The 19,009-nt window shown below is 49.0% G+C and overlaps 1 pseudogene; it reads left to right on the forward strand.

The window, feature by feature from the left end:
- The first annotated feature begins 7,754 nt into the window (after nt 1-7,754).
- Nucleotides 7,755-9,266, forward strand: LOC123162393 (aspartyl protease family protein At5g10770-like; annotated as a pseudogene).
- Nucleotides 9,267-19,009: the final 9,743 nt, after the last annotated feature.

Raw genomic sequence — 19,009 nt, forward strand, 5'->3', positions numbered from 1 at the left:
TAGAGTGCAACTGTCTGGATGAACGCTTGTACAGTAGGTAGTTTATTCATGCAGGGAGTAGCAAGGAGACCAGGGTGCTGCTGTGACACTGGTTGTGGCCTAGATAATTGGTTTCAGGGCTGTTGGTCAGAGTCAAAATTTATGGCAACTTTGTTCTGGGGCTACCATTATAGGCATTCGTTGATGACGGTTTCAGGGAGACGTGCTTGTGTTGCATGAGCTGATTTGCTGACATAAACAAATGATCAGCGTTTTTCTTGTATTATTAATGGTTGGTTTTACAAGCATTTGTTGTCTTCTCTTAGTTAAAATTATGATTTCCCAGATGTGCTGCCTAGAGCATCTCCAAAAGCAGACCCAAAAAATGAGCACAATACCTAAAAATTAAACAGTTTTTTTTTGGCCCAAAATTCCAATAGCAGACTTACCGATCATTTTATCTTCTAGTAACCTAAGGGCAACTCCAACCGTCTAACGCATTTTGTCCGTTTGGGTCTGCGAGGGCAAAAACCACGGCCCAACACGATGACCCATTTTGTGAAACGGTTAGTTTTGTGTTTGCCCTGATGCAAATCTGCCTCAAATTTAGGCCACGTTTCGTGTCCACACTGATACGAGATAGACGTGTCACACTTCTGCTTCTTGTTCGGCCTGGACCCGCGCGTTGGCCACCCAACCACATCCGATTTTTTGTTAGAAAAGACCACATACGTTTCTGGATTGATAAAAAAGATTACCTGCTCATCATATCGACAAAAAAAGACCGGCTATGCCATGGCGGCAGGCTCGGCAGACGACACATGGCACCTGCCGCCACAGCGCACGGCGGCGGGAGGTCCTATATGACGCTCTTTGCGTCAAGTTGCTGGTGTTTCGCACAGAGCATCCACTTGGCGGGCTTGTTGGGCCGTTTTCTGTTTCTACTGTTTCCCTTCTGTCTAAAAAAAAATACCATAGTTGCAGGGATTCGAACCCAAGACCTTACACTATACAAAAAGTGGAACTACCAGTTAATGATTCTTCAGCAGCGCCAAGCTTAAAGAACCAAACAGGCAGCGCAGTCCAAAATATATATCTTGAATTTCAAAAGCATTTTTATTAAAAAAAACAAAGGGATCTGTGACACACAAGCAAATTGCTGATTCAAAAAAAAACGAAATGTTTGAAAAATCAGGAACATTTTTTTGAAATGGAACCTTTTTAAATTCCAAGGCAGAAATTGAAAACACGAACATATTTGAAAAATGTGAAAACAAGAACATTTTCTGAAAATTTTAAACTGAACAATTTTCAAAACTCCTGAAAAGTTGAAAACATGTGCATTTTTGAAAATTGCGAACAATTTTTGGAAACGAGAACATTTTTGAACTGCCCAATTTTTTTGAAATTTGTGAACAAAAAGTTGAGACTGAACAATTTCAAAACTCCTGAAGAAATGAAAACATGCACATTTTTCAAATTTGTGAACAAATTTTGAAAGCGGGAACATGTTTTGAACCGCCCGAACATTTTTTGAAATTTGTGAACAAAAATTTGATATTGAACAATTTTGAAACACCTGAAAAAATTAAATGTGCAAATTTTATAAAATTGCGAACAATTTTTTGAAAACGGGAACATGTTTTGAACAGCCCGAACATTTTTTGAAATTTGTGATTTTTTTTTTTGAAAATGAACAATTTTGAAACTCAAAAGTGAGAGTGTGCACATTTTTCTGAATTTTTTTTGAACAATTTTCAAAAATGGGAACATTTTTTGAAATTCCTGGGCAATTTTTGAACAAATTTTGAAAGCGAAAACATATCTCTTAAACCGAACATTTTTTAATTTGTGAACAAATTTCGAAAAGACGAACACTTTTTTAAAATTCTAAAAGTTTATCAAATTTCTAAACAAAAATTTGAAAACAGGAACATTTTTTTTTGCCTAGGCGAACGAAAAAATTGAAAGTGCAGAAAATGATTTTGGAAAACATGAATTTTTTTTGAAGTTGCTAACAAATTATGAAATTCTGAACAAAGTTTTAAACCATAAACTTTTTTTGAATTTTTGAACAAATATTTAAAATGGGACATTTCATGAAATATGTACATTTTTTGAACCAAAGCGAACAAATTTTGCAAATTATGAACAAAATTTGAAAACAGGAACATTTTTTGTAAAAATGAACAAAATTTGTAAAATGCGAACATTTTTGACAAAGAAAAAGAAATCTGAGAAAGAAAATGAAAATGAAAAGAAAAGAAAATCAGAGAAAAAAGAAACAAGTAAAGAAAATAAACATAAAAAGGAAACACTGAGATAAAAGGAAAAAATAAATAGAAAAAACAGAAAAGAAAGAAATCCGGTTCAGGAACCTTTTAGAAGGTTCCCGAAACGTAAAAAACCGGCTGGGAACCTTCGGAAGGTTCCCAAAACCGGGAACAGTGAAAACGCGCAGACGGGCCGGCCCAAAATCGAACGATCGCCTGATCGCCTGTGTGCGAAGCCGCGTCTGTTTGCCACAGAGAGCGGCGAATAGGGAATTCCCACGGCGGCAGCCTGTGCATCACAGGGAATTGGCCGGGCCAACAGAACGGAAACACGCTAGTTGGCCACACGACGCGACGCGATTTTGGACTGTAGGGTTTTTGATTTGTTCTGCGCATGCATAGCAAGTACTACACGCAAGACCCTCAAAAAAAAAAAAGCAAGTACACGCACATGCACCACCATTCTACTAGCGGGGCAAAGCCTGTATGCATGAGGCACGCACAGCAGGCGCTGGTGGTGCCCAAAAATTGTTGCATGTACTTGGATGAGGCGCGGTAACCGAAAACAATCGTCTCTCATCTGTTTCACGCATGTATTTAGGCTGAAAGTCCTCCTATGCATGCATGCGCAGAACCAACTAACAGCCCTGTAATCCAAAGTCGTGTTGCGCCATTTTTTTTGTTAATAATAAATAATGATCCAGTTATTCTAAAACTGATAAAGGTAACTTAGAATGTTGAAAAATGAAAAGGACGCTATGAGTAATAGCGTCCAAGCTGGCCGCTAGTGTGAACCATATCCAGGTCTGGATGCTAGTATTATCAGCGTCCAATGCATGGTTCAACTAGAACAAAAGAGCAAGAACAATGACCGGCAAAAAATGCATACGTGATAAACTAAAGATGGCACAAGCAACAAAAATTAAGAAGAGACAACGCACTTGGCTGGACCCCGCAAGTCAGCAAGACGTTTCGATCCCTCCATGCGGTACCCTGGCAATGAGTGAGTCAGATTCTTAGGAGTTGGATATGCTTGTAAGGGCATCTCCAACGTGAACCCCTAAACCGCTTGCAATTATTAGGATCGAGCAGTACATACGTGTTTTGTCATTCAATGCGATACTCCATTGGTTCATGGATCGGTTTGGATGTCTGTTTCCTCATAAACCGGAGGCAAACTAGGGGGTCTTGCGGGCGTCTAGACCAATGTCACGTACGCATCCGACAACTCGATCCCATTCAAAAACCATCCCGTGTGAAACTGTTACTTACATTCATGTTGGCCAGCGCAGTTCCAGAGCAGACTTGACGGTCCGGTATTGATACCTGTCAGAGGGACACGACTGGACGAGCACGCGACATTGATTCAATGCAGACTTGGCAACTGAGAAGCCTACTCCGGCCGCTGCGTCGCATTGAAGCTGGCATCCAATCCCTTCGTCTGGCCTTGATGCCTATTTAAGTAGGAATTGGATGTCGTCCAACCCTATTCGCTCCTCACTGCTCTGGCACCGTCCACACTCTTCGCACCTCACTGCTCCGGCGACGTCCACTACTCTCCGATCCTCCTTGCTCCCACCCTCCTCGCTCCTTGCTGCTCCAGCGTCGAGGACATCATCGTACCATGCCCAAATCGTGGTTCTCCATGCCATCAGGTAGCAATGGTGGCTTCGGATCTTCCTCTGGATCATGGCGCCACCGCTATTGCTCTCCGAGGTCGTCTTCCTCAATGGCCGCCGGTGACGAGGACCAGGCGGCACCCAGGCAAGCATGTCACACCCCGCACCCTTCCGCCACTGGAAGGATTACTCCAACTCCGACGACGGCCCGACCAGCCAGGGCTGCCACATGTACGAGGTTAGCGTTCCTGGATCCGGCTTGCCTGCTCCCTCCCCATGCTCCCATCCGTGCTCCCACTTCATCCTACGGTTGTCCTTTTTCCTTTTTTCTTTCTAGAGAAGGGAGAGAAGTTCACATTTCAACCTCGAACTAACAACTCGGCTTGATTTACAACCCCGAACTATGAAACCGGTCGAAATACACCCCGAACTAACCACAAGGTCCAAAACACAACCCTGGTCTTTGTTTTGTGTCTGTCAAGCGGTTTTGACCGAAGTCAACGCTGACTGGACTGCTGACTAGGCACCCAGGAAATAAAAAAACAAGAACAAAACTCTACCCCGTCTTCTATCTCTCTCTGCCAATGAGTAAAAGGATGCAGCCGCCGCCGCTCGTTCTCTCTATCTCTGTTCATCGCCCAGCCGCCCCTGCCTCTGTCTGTCGTCGGCGCCAGCCTACACCACCTGCAGCCTGACACCGGAACAGCCGCTCTAGCTGCTCGCAAACAACCAGTCGCGGCGCCTAGGCAGCGCCGATGCAGTACCTCCGTCCGTCGCCGTCGCCGTCGCCAGACAACACCAACTGCAGCCTCTAGCTGGAACAGCCGTTCTGGGCCTGTATAGGAAGATGACGACCGGGAGGATACTATGCTCTCTGCCGCCGCCTCGCTGCTGCATGGCCGGGAAAGGGGCAATGTGTGATGGACGGTGGGGAGTGGTCGGGGAGGGGCGTCAGCGCAGCTCGGGACGGCAGTGTTGGAACCGGTCTTTCAGGTAGTAGTGCATGCACAAACATGCGTGCTGTTGCTGTGCCAACGCCCACGATCTGCATGCTACTACTCATTTCTAGGGGTGGTTAGCCTGTGCATAGCTAAGTTAGTTAAGAACTTAAGATAGCTGTGTGTCCGTGTGTAATCTCTGTATAAATGTACACTGAGAGAATCAATACAGCTGTCTACCTCACTTCACTTTCTACAGGCAGCGGCAACAGTAGCAAGGACCGAGTCTAGTAAGGCACGGGCATCCAGTACCCGGCGTCGGAGAAAGAGAGAGAAGTATTTTTTAATTTCCTGGGTGCCTAGTCAGCAGTCCAGTCAGCGTTGACTTTGGTCAAAACCACTTGACCGACAGAAAACCGAGACCAGGGTTGAGTTTTGGACCTAGTAGTTAGTTCGGGGTGCATTTCAACTGGTTTCGTAGTTCAGGGTTGTAAATCGAACCGAGTGGTTAGTTCGAGGTTGAAATGGGGACTTCTCTCTTCTTTCTAATCTAATCATCACCCCCCTGATTTTAAGGGGGTGGGGCCGGGTCTTATTTTGTTCCAATCAAATCATGCCACGTATGCGGGAGCACGGATGGGCACACACGCGGGGAGCAGGCAAGTCTCGTCCAGCGTTCCCTTCAAGTTAACCTCCTAGTTCTTTTAAGTTTTTAGTTAATGGAAGAAATATCATTCGTTTTATGTAAATCCGTGTGGTTTATTCAAAAAAATTGAAGTGAATGCGACCACGGTTGGATGACCCGCTCCCTCATCATTTTCCGAGGACTGGTATAGACGAGTTCGTGAACGGATACACGTGTCCGTTTTGGGGCAGCATTGGAGATATCGTAAGTGAACTATGTTGTTGATGTGGATATAAGTAGTGTCTCTCTTATTCATATAGTTTATCCGAAGGGATCACGAAACAAACTGAATTGGGACCTGATACTTCCCCTCTGGTTATTTCCCCTCTATAATCTGACCTAATACTTGAGTGATTAGAGAGAGAGAGGGAGAGCGAGAGAGCACTAATCCCCTGTATTTGATGGAGTAGTGGCTGTATTTGATGCTTTCGAGGAGCGATGATTGCATGCGAACTAGATTTTGCACCTCACAGAATTTCCATATACCAGTTGGAAATCACTCAGTTCAATTCAACTAGAACACTAGCCGAACCACATAACTGGACGCTCTTGGCAATAGCGTCCAGACAAGGACATGGTTCTCAGTGACGTCCAACGCTGGACACTGTTGTTCATGGCGTCCATCCTATTTTTAAAAAATTTCTTGCACCGTTTACCAATCTTGGAATTACCGAACTGTTAATTATTAATGGTAAAAAAATCGGCGTGTTGCGCGCAGCACCTAGTACCTGTCACCACAGGGCATGGTGGCGGGGCCCACCAGCGCCCCTTCGTTCCGTTCGCTCGATTGATTGGTTGTAATGCACAGGCTGTCACCGTGCGCTGTGGCGGCAAGCTCTACTACGGCGGGTGCCACGCGTCGGCTGCCAGGCCTACCGCCACGACATAGTTGGTCTTTTCTGTCAATACGATGAGAAGGTGGTCTTTTTTGTCAATCTAAAAACGTATGTGATCATTTCTGGCAAAAATTCACACCACATCCATTCGGGGGGGGGGGGGGGGGGGGGTTCAGCCCCTGTCAGTCCTTATTGAATCTCCACCGCATGAAGGAGAGTGTACCCATCACAAGACATGAAGCTGACACGGGAGTCACCGGACGCACCACCACCAACGAATCCTTACCTCAAACATCCAAACACCACCAACCACCACGGTCCAAATTTGAGCAGAGGTGGCCCAGATCCGCCGCCACCAGCGGCATCGCAACCAACCGAGAGGAGAAAGGCATGGTTGGAATGAGACACTAGGAGGAGGAGCCGATAAGGTGGCGGCGGAGACACTGGGCCGCCGCCGCCGCAGATATGCGATGCTAGGGGAGGGATGTGCACCACCGTGCAAGGCCGCTGGCCGTCGGACCAAGGGCCGCGCCGCCCCTCGCCGCCAACTGCCGGGGCACCGCCGCATTGGCCCACGAATTGCAGGGACGTGTGTGTGAAGGAGGAAGACCCCGCCGCCGCGGCCACAACACGGGCTTTGCCCGAAGGTGGCTGCCCACTGCGGCGAGGGAAGGAACCGGAGGTGGGAGTGCCGGAGGCGCGTAGAGTGGGACACCGCCCATGTCATCTAGGGTTACGCGACGTGGCAACCAGCCGAGTCCCTCTTAACCATTCAACCACATATTTGTTCTCTTGAAGCGTTTATTTTAGTAACAAGGTCGCGAAGATGATGCATTGGCACGCAAAGGAGCAAAATGATGGAGTAGTACCGAGACACCTGGCCGATGCAAGGTAACAACGTCCTATGTTACAAAAAACTACTTTTGCGACTAGCAACAATGAAGGTAAGCCAATTAGGATGCAAGGTAAACAAGACCTTCTGTGCAGAAAAAAAAAATCCAACTTTTGCAACTGGCACTGAAGGTATGTGATATGGATGGATATATTTGAAAGCTCAATTGTGCCGGCTAGCCGTGCAATTTTAGCCTCAGTGTCGGAATCAAGGACGTTGATCCCGATCCACTTACGTATGCACACGCTGTTTATACGTGCGCGAAGCTTTGGGCTGATCGTGGAAGCATATAAACAAGAGGAACCACACGCACTAGGCTGAGAATAACCATTTTATATGCCCACATATCTGATATCAGTCGCCATAGAAGAACCCAGCTGCTAAACAAGAACAATGCTGACGTCCTCGACGTACCTCATGTGCTCATTCATGGCTATATATAGGCAGGCTTCCGCCAGGTACCATGCAACTACCACCCGGCTTCCGATCTCCACTACTAGCGACACGTTACGAGATACTAGTACAAGCAGCAATGGCTTCCGCCGTTCCCTGTCTGCTCTTGTGCGTGCTCGTTCTTGCTCCCCATCTCGGCAGCTCCTACCGCACAGGCTCCATCAATGGCGGAAAGCATGTCATCACTCGTTCGTCCCATGAGTCCAAGAAACCATCGACCTGCTCCTCCAACCCTTCTGGTGAGAATTCCATTGTATATATCTTCATGTGCTTGCTCTTTATGATAAGTTGCTGACTTGTCTACACCTTGCAGGAGATGGCAATGGACTGGCTGTGACGCATCACGCATCGGCTGAGCCCGTGCTCTCCTTCTGCCGCCGGTCTGAGCCAGAGCATGCCCTCGGTCGGCGACGCCTCCAGCCGCGACGCCCTCCGCCTACGCGGGCTCCTCGACGACTCAGCGGACAGCCCTGGTCTGACGATCCCCTCGACCGGCACCCCCTTGGTGGATCTTCCGGACGCACCGGAATACCACGTCGTCGTCGGCTTAGGTACTCCGGCGCAGAACCTCACCGTCGGATTCGACACGGCCACCATCGGAGCCACGCTTCTGCAGTGCAAGCCATGCGCCGCCGGGGACCCATGCGACAAGGTCTTCGACCCCTCCCACTCATCATCTCTTTACGACATTCCATGCGGCAGGACATGGGAAGGCTAGCTGTCCCTTTACCCGTTGCTCCACCCCCGGCTGCACGTTCCGCGTGACACACAACGGCTCCCTCGTGTTGAACGCGTCCATGGAGAAGGACACCCTCACGGTGGCGCCGTCGGTCCACCTGCGCGGCTTCAGGTTCCTTTGCATGGAGATATGTTCCTTTGCATGGAGATAATGAGCGAGGTGCCGACGGACGGCACGTCGGGAGTCCTCGACCTCAGCAGGAACCACTACTCGCTGGCCTCACGGGTTCTTCTGTCCCCGGACACGGTTGCCTTCTCCTACTGCCTGCCCAGAGGCTCCGAGTCCCAGGGCTTCCTCTCCTTCGGCACCATCCGGCCCGAGCTCGCCGGCCGCAATGTGAGTTACGCCACCCTGCACAGCAGAGCCCCCCCCCGCCGGAACCTCTACTTCCTGAGGCTCATTGGCGTGAGTATCGGCGGGCTGGACCTCCCGATCTCCGCCGAGGCTCTCGCCGGCGACGCGCTGGTCGAGGTGCAGACCACGTTCACCTACCTGAAGCCGAAAGTGTACGAGTACCTGCGCGGCCTGTTCAGGCTGTGGATGATCAGTTACAAGGTGGCGCCATCGTCCGGCGAGCTCGACACGTGCTACGACTTCACCGACATGGACGCTATCGGTGTGCCGAGCATCACGCTCAGCTTTGAGGGTGGGGCGAGCCTGGAGCTCGGATTGGAGCAGATGATGTACTTCAGCAACCCCCACAACATCTTCTCGGTGGCGTGCCTCGCGTTCGCGCCGGCGCCGGCGTACGGGTCGGGCGTCTCCGTCATCGGGTCGCTGGCGCAGGCGTACACGGAGGTGGTCTACGATCTGCGTGGAGGCAAGGTCGGGTTCGTCGACAACCGCTGCTGATCGATCAAGCCACTCAAAGCAGCACGTCGCATGCATGCATGCATCTATCTATGCATCGCATGCATGTTACCAGTATATTGAAGGTTGGTTCTTCAGAAATAAGGCTCACGCACGTCACTAGCTAGATAGATGATGGTTCTTAGTAAGAAAAATAAGACCCAGAAGAGTCGCAGGTGATGTGTAAGTGTGGAGTGGAGTCATCTCCGGCTCTCCGCCTAGCTAGCTGATGGATAAGCAGCAGCTACGTAGTTAGTGTTATGCTGCCTCGGCATCTTGCTTGTTTTCAGGTGCTGTATCGACCGATAGACCAACATGCTTGGCATTTTAATAAATAAATAAAGGTCGTTGCAAATTGTTGTTCGTTCCAAAAGGAGATTAAGTTGAACACAAGCTGAAAGGGCCCTGAAAAAAAAAGATGCTTGTTTGCTAGACCGCCTTTTTGCCGAAAAAGATCCATATCTATTTCAAAAGTTCATCGGACCACTACCGCGGCAAGAACTAGACCTTACATATCGAGAAAACACAGCACTTTAATCTGTACAGTACAAAGCACTTAAATCTGTACAGTACAAACATTAAACATATACTAGTACTTTATACCCCCTATAAATTCTTTGAATAAAGAAAACATATATTTGAAAAGGCGTTCATATAATCCATGAATTGAAAGGAAAAGTTCACAAAAACGAAAAAGTTCATGAATACGAAAAAAGTTCATCGAATTTGAAAAACAAATTCATCAAACTTGAAAAATTGTTCATCAATTTTTTTAAAAAAGTTCATGGAATTTGAACAAAGTTCAACGAATTTGAAAAAAAATTCATCAAATTTCAAAAAACGTCAACTAATTTGAAAAAAAGTTTATTGAATTTGAAAAAAGTTCAACAATTTATAAAAAAGTTCAGCGATTTTCTAAAAAAGGTTCACTTATTTAACGAAAAAGTTCATGTATTAAAAAACCCCACGCAATAAGGAAAACAAATTAAATGAGAAAAAAAGAATAAACCAAGCTGTAGAATGAAATAAACACCGAAAAGTGAACGACCCAACACTCGCGGGTCGACAGCCACAGGCTAGAGGCGATCGCTTACAAAGAAATGTTGTGAGTTCGAACCCCACTTCAAGCACTATTTTTGATCTTTCGAAAACAAGAATGGGCCGGCCCAATTTAGACTGCTGCAGGAGCCTGTTTGCAAAATTGCACTGTAACGGCGCCTGCAGCGCCAAATAGGAAATGCCCCCCTCGTCTTCAACTATCATCTTGACGCTGCGGGGTTGGGGGGCCTCGGATCTTCAAGACCTCTATGTTCTTCGTCAACATCCAATTATCATTATAGTTGTGTGAGAATAAGTTTTCACTTATTCTTTCGGCGGTGCCATGAGGTTGGAGAGTTTTTTGTCCTTGCAGTTCGGATCTGATGAGTTTATATTGCTTTTTTTTCGAAAAGGGGGGGCTCCCCGGCCTCTGCATCAGAGTGATGCATACGGCCATCTTATTAACCAAATAAAAAGGTTCCAAACAAGGTGCCAAAGTCTCCAACAGTAAAAAACTGAAAAGAAAGCTAACACATAGCCAAAATGGGCTAGAAACACAAACTAGCCAATCAAAGATGCCACAACCGGCCGGCTAAAGATAGATAGGTAAATTAATTGCCTATCCTATTACATGACCGCCATCCAAACTGGTTGAAGATATCCCGAGCTACCATCTCCCAACGGATGGATCCAGTAACCAAATGCTCCCTGGCCTCCATCGGAGTGAGTAGCGACCACGAACGGATCAATGTCGTGACTCGGAAAATAACCTGCAAAAAGTGAATACGTGATGTTCTGTTAAAAACCAAATCATTTATGCAATTCCAAATAGTCCACAATAAAGCGCAAACTCCAACACGAATATGTCTCGCTAAGTCAGGCTCAATCCCATTAAGCCATGTCCCAAATAACGTGTTGACAGAATTCGGTGGAGTAATATTAAAAGCAATATGGACCGTCCGCCAAAGGACCTTGGCCAACGGGCAATCAAGAAAGAGGTGTTTGATCGTCTCATCCCGATCACAGAAACTACACCTAGTAGGTCCTGTCCAATTACACTTTATCAAGTTGTCCTTGGTTAAAATAACTTGTTTATGGACAAACCACATAAACACTTTTATTTTCAATGGAACTTTGACAACCCAAACATGCTTGGAGGTAGGAATGGAGTTCGAATTAATAACATCAATATACATTGATTTAACTGTGAATACTCCAGACCTAGTCAGTTTCCAGCGTAATTCATCAGGTTGTTGAGAAAGCTGAACCTCCATCAGTCTTCTAACTAGACGGAGCCATTCTTCCAAACGATTGCCCTCTAGCGACCGTCTGAACTGAATATTAAGGGGGACAGATTGAAATACCGTTGCGACGAACACCTCACGTCGTTGAACAATACGATATAAAGACGGATATTGAATAGCCAAGGGTGTGTCGCCGAGCCAAGTATCCTCCCAGAACCGTGTACTAGCGTCGTTGCCAATAACAAACTTTGTCCAATAAAACAAGGATTGTTTGACTTTCATCAGTCCTTTCCGCAAAGGCGAGTCAGTCGGCCTGACTGTGACCTGGGGCAAGGATTTTCTCTGTAGGTACTTGCTGTGAAGGATTTGTGCCCACGTGGCATCAGTCTTAGATGACAACTTCCACATCCACTTACTAAGAAGGCATCTGTTCTTTACTTCAAGATTCTCAATACCAAGACCCACTTGGTCTTTCGGTCTGCAGATGATATCCCATTTAGCAAGCCGGTATTTTCTTTTTAGTTAATCACCCTGTCAAAAGAAACACGATCGATAAAAGTCTAGTCTTTTCCTGACACCAACTGGGACTTCAAAGAACGATAAGAGAAACATAGGCATACTCGCGAGCACCGAATTTATCAGAATTAATCGGCCTCCGTATGACATGAGCTTGCCCTTCCAGCAACTCAGTTTCTTCTCAAATCGGTCTTTGATGCACTTCCATTCTCTGTCTGTCAGCTTACGATGGTGGATTGGGATACCTAGGTAAGAGAAAGGTAAATCCCCCAACTCGCACCCAAACAATTGCCTATAAGCCTCATGTTCGTCTTTGGCTCTACCAAAGCAGAACAACTCGCTCTTATGAAAGTTAATCTTTAACCCGGTCAATTGTTCGAAAAGGCATAACACCAGCTTCATATTTCTCGCCTTGGCCAAGTCATGCTCCATAAAAATGATTGTATCATCAGCGTACTGAAGGATGGATATACCTCCATCAACAAGATGAGGTACCAAGCCACCTACTTGACCATTCTCCTTAGCCCTTCCCATCAAAATTGCTAACATATCAACCACAATGTTAAACAGGATAGGGGACATCGGATCTCCTTGTCTTAGGCCTTTATGTGTCTGGAAGTAATGACCAATATCGTCATTCACTTTAATTCCCACACTCCCTTTTTGCGTAAATGATTCAACCTGGCGGCGCCAGGCTTCATCAAAACCTTTCATACGCAATGCCTGTTGGAGGAAAGGCCATTTGACCTTATCGTACGCTTTCTCGAAATCCACCTTAAAAATTACTCCATCTAATTTTTTGGAATGGATTTCATGGAGCGTTTCATGAAGGACAACCACCCCTTCAAGGATGTTTCTGTCCGGCATGAAAGCAGTTTGGGATTGTTGCACCACAGAATGCGCAATCTGTGTGAGCCTATTAGTCCCGACCTTGGTAAAGATTTTGAAACTAACATTGAGAAGGCATATCGGCCTGAACTGCTCAATTCTCACAGCATCCGTTTTCTTAGGAAGCAGCGTGATAGTTCCAAAATTCAAGTGAAATAAGTGAAGCTGTCCAGAGAACAGATCATGAAACAAAGGTAGCAAATCCCCCTTAATAATGTGCCAGCACTTTTTGTAGAACTCGACCGGGAATCCATCCGGTCCAGGAGCCTTATTGTTTTTCATCTGTGCAATAGCATCAAACACCTCCTTCTCTGAGAATGGGGCAACCAGAATATCATTATCAGCAGCCGATATTTGCGGCACATCCTCAGTCCTGGACTCATCGAGGGACACACAATTATCCTCCGGAGGTCCAAATAACTGCCTATAATACTCGGTTATATAGTTTTTTAGGTTGTCCTGTCCTAAAATAGTGCCCTCATCTTGTTCAAGTTGGAAGATTCTCTTCTTTCTGTGCTTACCATTAGCAATCAAGTGAAAGAATTGAGTATTCGCGTCCCCTTGGACCACTTTGCGGACCTTAGCCCGCAAAGCCCACTTCAATTCTTCTTCGCGAGAAGTTCTTTCAACCTCTTTCTGCCTCATTTTTAACCTGAAGCTCAGCTGGCATCAAAATGGTGGATTCAGCCTTTAAGTCTAGGGTCTGTATAAGAGAAAGGAGCCTATCCTTTTCAATCTTATACACCCCACTAAGGTGCTTAGCCCAACCCCGTAAGAAACTTCTCAAATTCCTAATCTTATTCTGCCAACGCTCGACCGCAGTCCTACCTCCTGCACCCTTAGCCCATTCCCTGGCAATCAGGTCCAAGAACCCTTCGCGTTTGAACTAGGCCTTCTCGAATGAAAAGGTGTTCTTGTTTCCCACGTGGTTCGGCTCCCTTGAGTCCACGAACAAGGGTGTGTGATCGGATACGCCCCACGAGAGAGCTTGAACCGTAACAAGAGGGAACTTCTGTTCCCACTCCACGTTTGCGAGAACTCGATCAAGCTTTTCGTAAGTCAGATTTGGCATAGCATTAGCCCAGGTAAACTTTCTAGCAGAAAGCTCTATCTCCCTCAGATCCAAGCTTTCAGTAGTGGTATTGAACATAAACGACCACCTGCCGTCAAAGTTATCATTATTCTTCTCCTCTCTCCTCCTAATGATATTGAAATCACCCCCAACTAAAATTGGAAGCTGCTCGGACCCACAGATTCGAACAAGGTCCGCCAGAAACTCCGGTTTAAGCTCGGGCTGTGCGGCACCATAAACCGCCACCAACGCCCAGTTGAACCCATCAACTTTAGACCTGACTCGAAACTTAACCGCGAAGTCTCCCATCACTACACTTCGGACTTCAAGCGAATCGCATCTCACACCCAGCAAGATACCACCCGATCTTCCTCGCGGAGGGAGGCAATGCCAATCGAAATCAACACCACCCGCAAGAGAGGAAAGAAACTGGGGCGCAAAGTTATCTCTACCAGTTTCCGATAGAGCAATAAAATCTAAACGATGCTCCAGAGATGCCTCAGCAAGAAACCTTCTTTTAGCCAAGTCTTTCAGACCTTTGCTATTCCAAAAGATTCCTTTCATAATTCATCATGCAATTTTTTAGTAGTCCGAATCCTAGCACTCCTATGAACTACAGAGTCGGGATAAATCTTCCGTTTCCACTTGCGCTTTGGTTACTAGGTTATGTCACCCGGTCCTCATAACCGGGCTCAGCGGTACTAACAACTGCATTATCTAGGGGCACATCATCGTCCTCAGACTCATGATTGGAGGGTGCTAGATCCGCACACAGGTTATCGAGCACTCTGACCCCTAACGCATCAATCTCATCATCATTCATGGGTTTTACCGATGCGAGATTACGAATAGTCTCTAAGGCACGCTCCGCCTCCAAATCTAACAAATCATTCACCGAATTGGAAACCTCACTCTCAGTAGTCCCTAGTGAAACTCCTAATTGGTTTGCATTATTTTTAATTTCCTCATTAAAAAATGCAATAAAGAATTAGATATGTTGACGGACATACCAGTAGAGATTTCAGCATCATGAAGCTTGGCCGCCCTCATAGCGCACCTCTGTTGCATGTCATCAACCTCCAGAAGCTCCTGAACGCGAGCACTCATCCGTCTCCCCGTCGAGACCGGGTCAGGGATCCCACCAAAAGCAACGACCTCCTCCCTAGTAAAGCCTTGCTCGGAATCCCACAAAGGGTCAACCGAGGTTACCGGAGGAGGCGGCTGAGGGCTCCCATGCCCCTCGGACGAGTGCCCCACACCGAGGCCCAGGGCCACGGGCACAATGGGAGAGAGGATGACAGGGGCCGCCTGCCCGAGCCCTCCTCCCGCCCCACCCCTCGGCGCAGAGTCGAGCACCGTCGTTGATGGAGACGCGGTCCTCCTGACCGCTAAAGAGGGAGGATGAGCCAGGGCCACCTGCCCCAGCCCCCCTCCCAGCGCCACTGGAAGTGCAGGCGCCATCGCCACGACCAGAGGAGAAAGAGCCGAGGCCTCCTGCCTCGGGTCACCTCTCCCAGCACCAGCCGAAGTCATCGATACCGGCGTCGCCGGCGTCGGGTTAGGGAGGAGAGAAGTCGAGGCCACCTGCCCCGAACCCCCTCCCCCAAGCTCCACCTCGGACACAGTCGTCATCTCCGGAGCCTCGACCACAGGTGAAGCAAGGGAAATAGGAGCAACCACTGGCTCTACCTCCCCAACTCCATCCAAAGCCCTCGCCGATGATGCCATCACCAGGCGTCCAGCCAAGGATCCGCCAGCACCCTCGAACTCCAACAAAGGGAGCGTATGCTCAAACACATCATCAGAATCTACCCGGTCACTCCAAAGTCTGGGAGGGGCCGAGGCTGGCTCAAAGGACCCAAAACGCAACGAAGTCATGGGCACCACTGGTGAGGGCGTCGGCTCAACCCCGGTCCCATCCCCGGTCAACTAAGCATCAGGGCGAGCACCATTATACCCCTCTCGAGTCGAGTCATTAGTCGGCACCCTCTTGGCACCCGCACTGTCATCACCCTCGTGCATATCAACATCATTCCCATTAATCGCCTCAGAAAACAGATCCGTGTCCTCGAACTGGATCTCGAGCGGAAACACCTCTCCCCTATTAGTCCAGTTGACCACATCGGGCACGTACTCAATATCCAGAATGCTCACTAAAATCCGGGCCACTCCATGAGTACGGGTAAAAGCCATATCCACTTTCTCCGTCTTGCCAACCATAATACCCATACTGGCCACAACTCGAACATCCTGCAGAGTCTTAGATGGAGCCCCCGAAAACCTCAACCATACCTGCGTAAGTGGCTTTCCCTTAGGCTCCACCTTCTTCCACTCATTAAATTCCAGAATGCACTTAGTGCCAGGCACTCTACATAAGCCAAAGCTCAGCAGTCTCTGCAAATCATCCACAGTGGGGAAATCGACCTTAAAAACATTAGCCTCGAGAGGAACCAACTCCCATTGGAAGTCTCCCAGTGCGAGCTCTTGAAGCCTCCGCACAATCTGAGCCTCAGTTACCGCACCCTGGGTAGCTTTCACAACCCCGGTGGTCAAGCTCATTGTCTCCTCCGGAATCTCTCTCGCTGCCGGTGACTCAAAGAATATTAGCTCAGCACAATATACCCCGTACATTGTTAGAGCCGGAGCCTGGTCATGCAATAACGGGCAATCCCCCGAGGCATGAGCTGGCTTGCCACACGACTCACACAGCTCCGCCACGCACTCAGCAATGAAGTGGCCTTTCTCACCACAACGGTAGCAAAGCATCCTTTCCTTCTTGCGCGCATACTTGGACGCCCTCTCAGCATCCGACCTGTCGGTAACCTCGGCCACAGTCCCAGTCTCGGGAACCTCAACACTGGCCAATGCTGTCACCACCTCCATCGCCTGAATAGGAAGATCTGTGGACACGTGGTCGGCCTCTACTGCTGACGCCGCATGGTCAACAACTGCCGGAGGCGGAGGCGGTCGGCGATACCTCCCACGGCCCCCACCCCGACCACCACGATGGCCCCGAAAGCCTCCTCTCCGACGGTGGTCCGGGCCTGAGGCTCCCTCAACAAATCTGCCTGGAGGGCCGAGAAACGGTCTCTTAGCAGACCCATCAGTCTGCCAGGCATAGCCACGACCTCCTCCCGTGGAAGAGGAAACATGATGCCGTCCATCACCATACACATCATACCCATCATCCCCCCACTGGCCTCGGGGCGGATCATTGGGCTCTCTGTTGGTAGAATTCTGTCTTGTCTGTGTCGGACCCGACCGATTCTGCGCCGGCCTCACGACGTAGTGGGGCGGAGGTGCGGCACGAGGCTGACCGCCCGACGGCGTCGGCACAACCCCAAGGGCAGTACCACCGCGGCCAGCAGGAGCCACACCGGTCACGCCCGGCGCTAGAGGCCGAGGTCCACCACGACCCGCAGCCGGCTGAGTGGGGGGCGCCGCGCCCGGCGCTGGAGGCCTCAGCCCGCCCCGCCCAGCAACAAGCTGTAAGGGCATCTGCCTCGGTGGCCGCACGCCCAAGTGGCCAATTCCTTGGCCCGGGGTACCCTGCACAGCGCCCCCTCCCGCCGGCGGCCTCTGGCCAGGCGGCGCCTGGGCTCCATGCCCGGCAGCCGCCCCACCCCGTCCCGCTGGACCGGATGAGGCCTTTTTGGCTGGCGGAGGCGCAGCCGCGCGGCCGGCCATGTCCAACAGCGGCCGGATCCTCCTTGCCCGACAAGCTCCACAAACTGGGAAACCCCTCGTCCCGTGCTTGCGAACCCTAGAACCAGGAGGTGATGGCGCACGAGCGAGAGAAACACGATCTCCCTCGTACGTGCATGGGACCTCGATATGGGCAGGGGTATGGCTCAGTACAGCATGGGCCTCATACCCATCTGTCCCCGTCCCAACACCTCGCGGACCCGGTTCCCTTCGAACCGGCCCAGCACAGCCCAGCAGCTGATTCAAACGCTGCGATCTCGCGTGCGAGATCCCGGTCGCCGACGCGGCCGTCACGGGCGCCGCCGGTGCCTAACGAACGGCGAGCCGCCTCGCTTTCTTCCTCTTCTTGACAGTAATCCAAGACTCCGGCCTAATTAGATCGAATAACGTAAGATTCGGAAGACTCACCTTAGGTAGGGGACCCTTCCATGATCTGAGCGCCGACGCCGCCGTCTTCTGATGAACTACGCGTCAGATCATCTCATTCTTCTCACTCGCGTGAAGACCGATATGCGCCGGATCGTCCGGTGGCAGAACCCGATCGATCGTCGAGGCCACTTCATCTTCGCTATAACCTGAATGGAAAAATTCGCAAATGAGATCCGAGGGCGTCGGAGAGGGCGGCGACTCCGCCGGGGATGCATCCTCATCGTCGTCCGTGTCTTTCTCGTCGGACTCGGCGAGAGCCCAGAAGCGCCCGCCGACGCGCCGACGATCACCGGCGGCGGACGGTGCCGTCGCGGTCGGGTCCACGGTCGCCCGCCCTGTCGCCCGCCTTGTCGCCCTCATGATGGAGCTTTCATTAGTCTTTGTGAAGGTGAAATCTTTCATAGGCGCGATGATGAAGATATAGTGATTCGACGACCTTCACTTCTAGGAGATCATCCCCAGCCCAAATACGTCCATCGATCAAGGCTTCCCATCTTTCTTGATGGGCGATTCAAGGCGCTTTCAAAAATCATTATTGATAATGTTTGTGTGGGTGAAAGAGTGACAACATCATTGCTCCAGTCTAATTGCAGACTCTTTAAGTCTTTGGAGTATTTCTTTGAGCAAAGATTGATACTGCGAAGAAGGTGTTTACAAGAGATTTTATTGTAATTCTTAGTTATATGAGTTACTTTGTATTTTGTTGGATCTTAGGTCTATATCGTGTATCGTGTAATTGTTATAACTATTAATAAAGTTACATGTGTTTCTTCTAAAAAAGAGAGAAGCAGCAAGCTGCACTAACAATAATATTACGAGCGAAACAAAGATTCAGCCGACCTATCCGACGCAAT

The sequence above is a fragment of the Triticum aestivum genome, chromosome 7B (assembly GCF_018294505.1).
Source record: "Triticum aestivum cultivar Chinese Spring chromosome 7B, IWGSC CS RefSeq v2.1, whole genome shotgun sequence".
NCBI lineage: Eukaryota > Viridiplantae > Streptophyta > Magnoliopsida > Poales > Poaceae > Triticum > Triticum aestivum.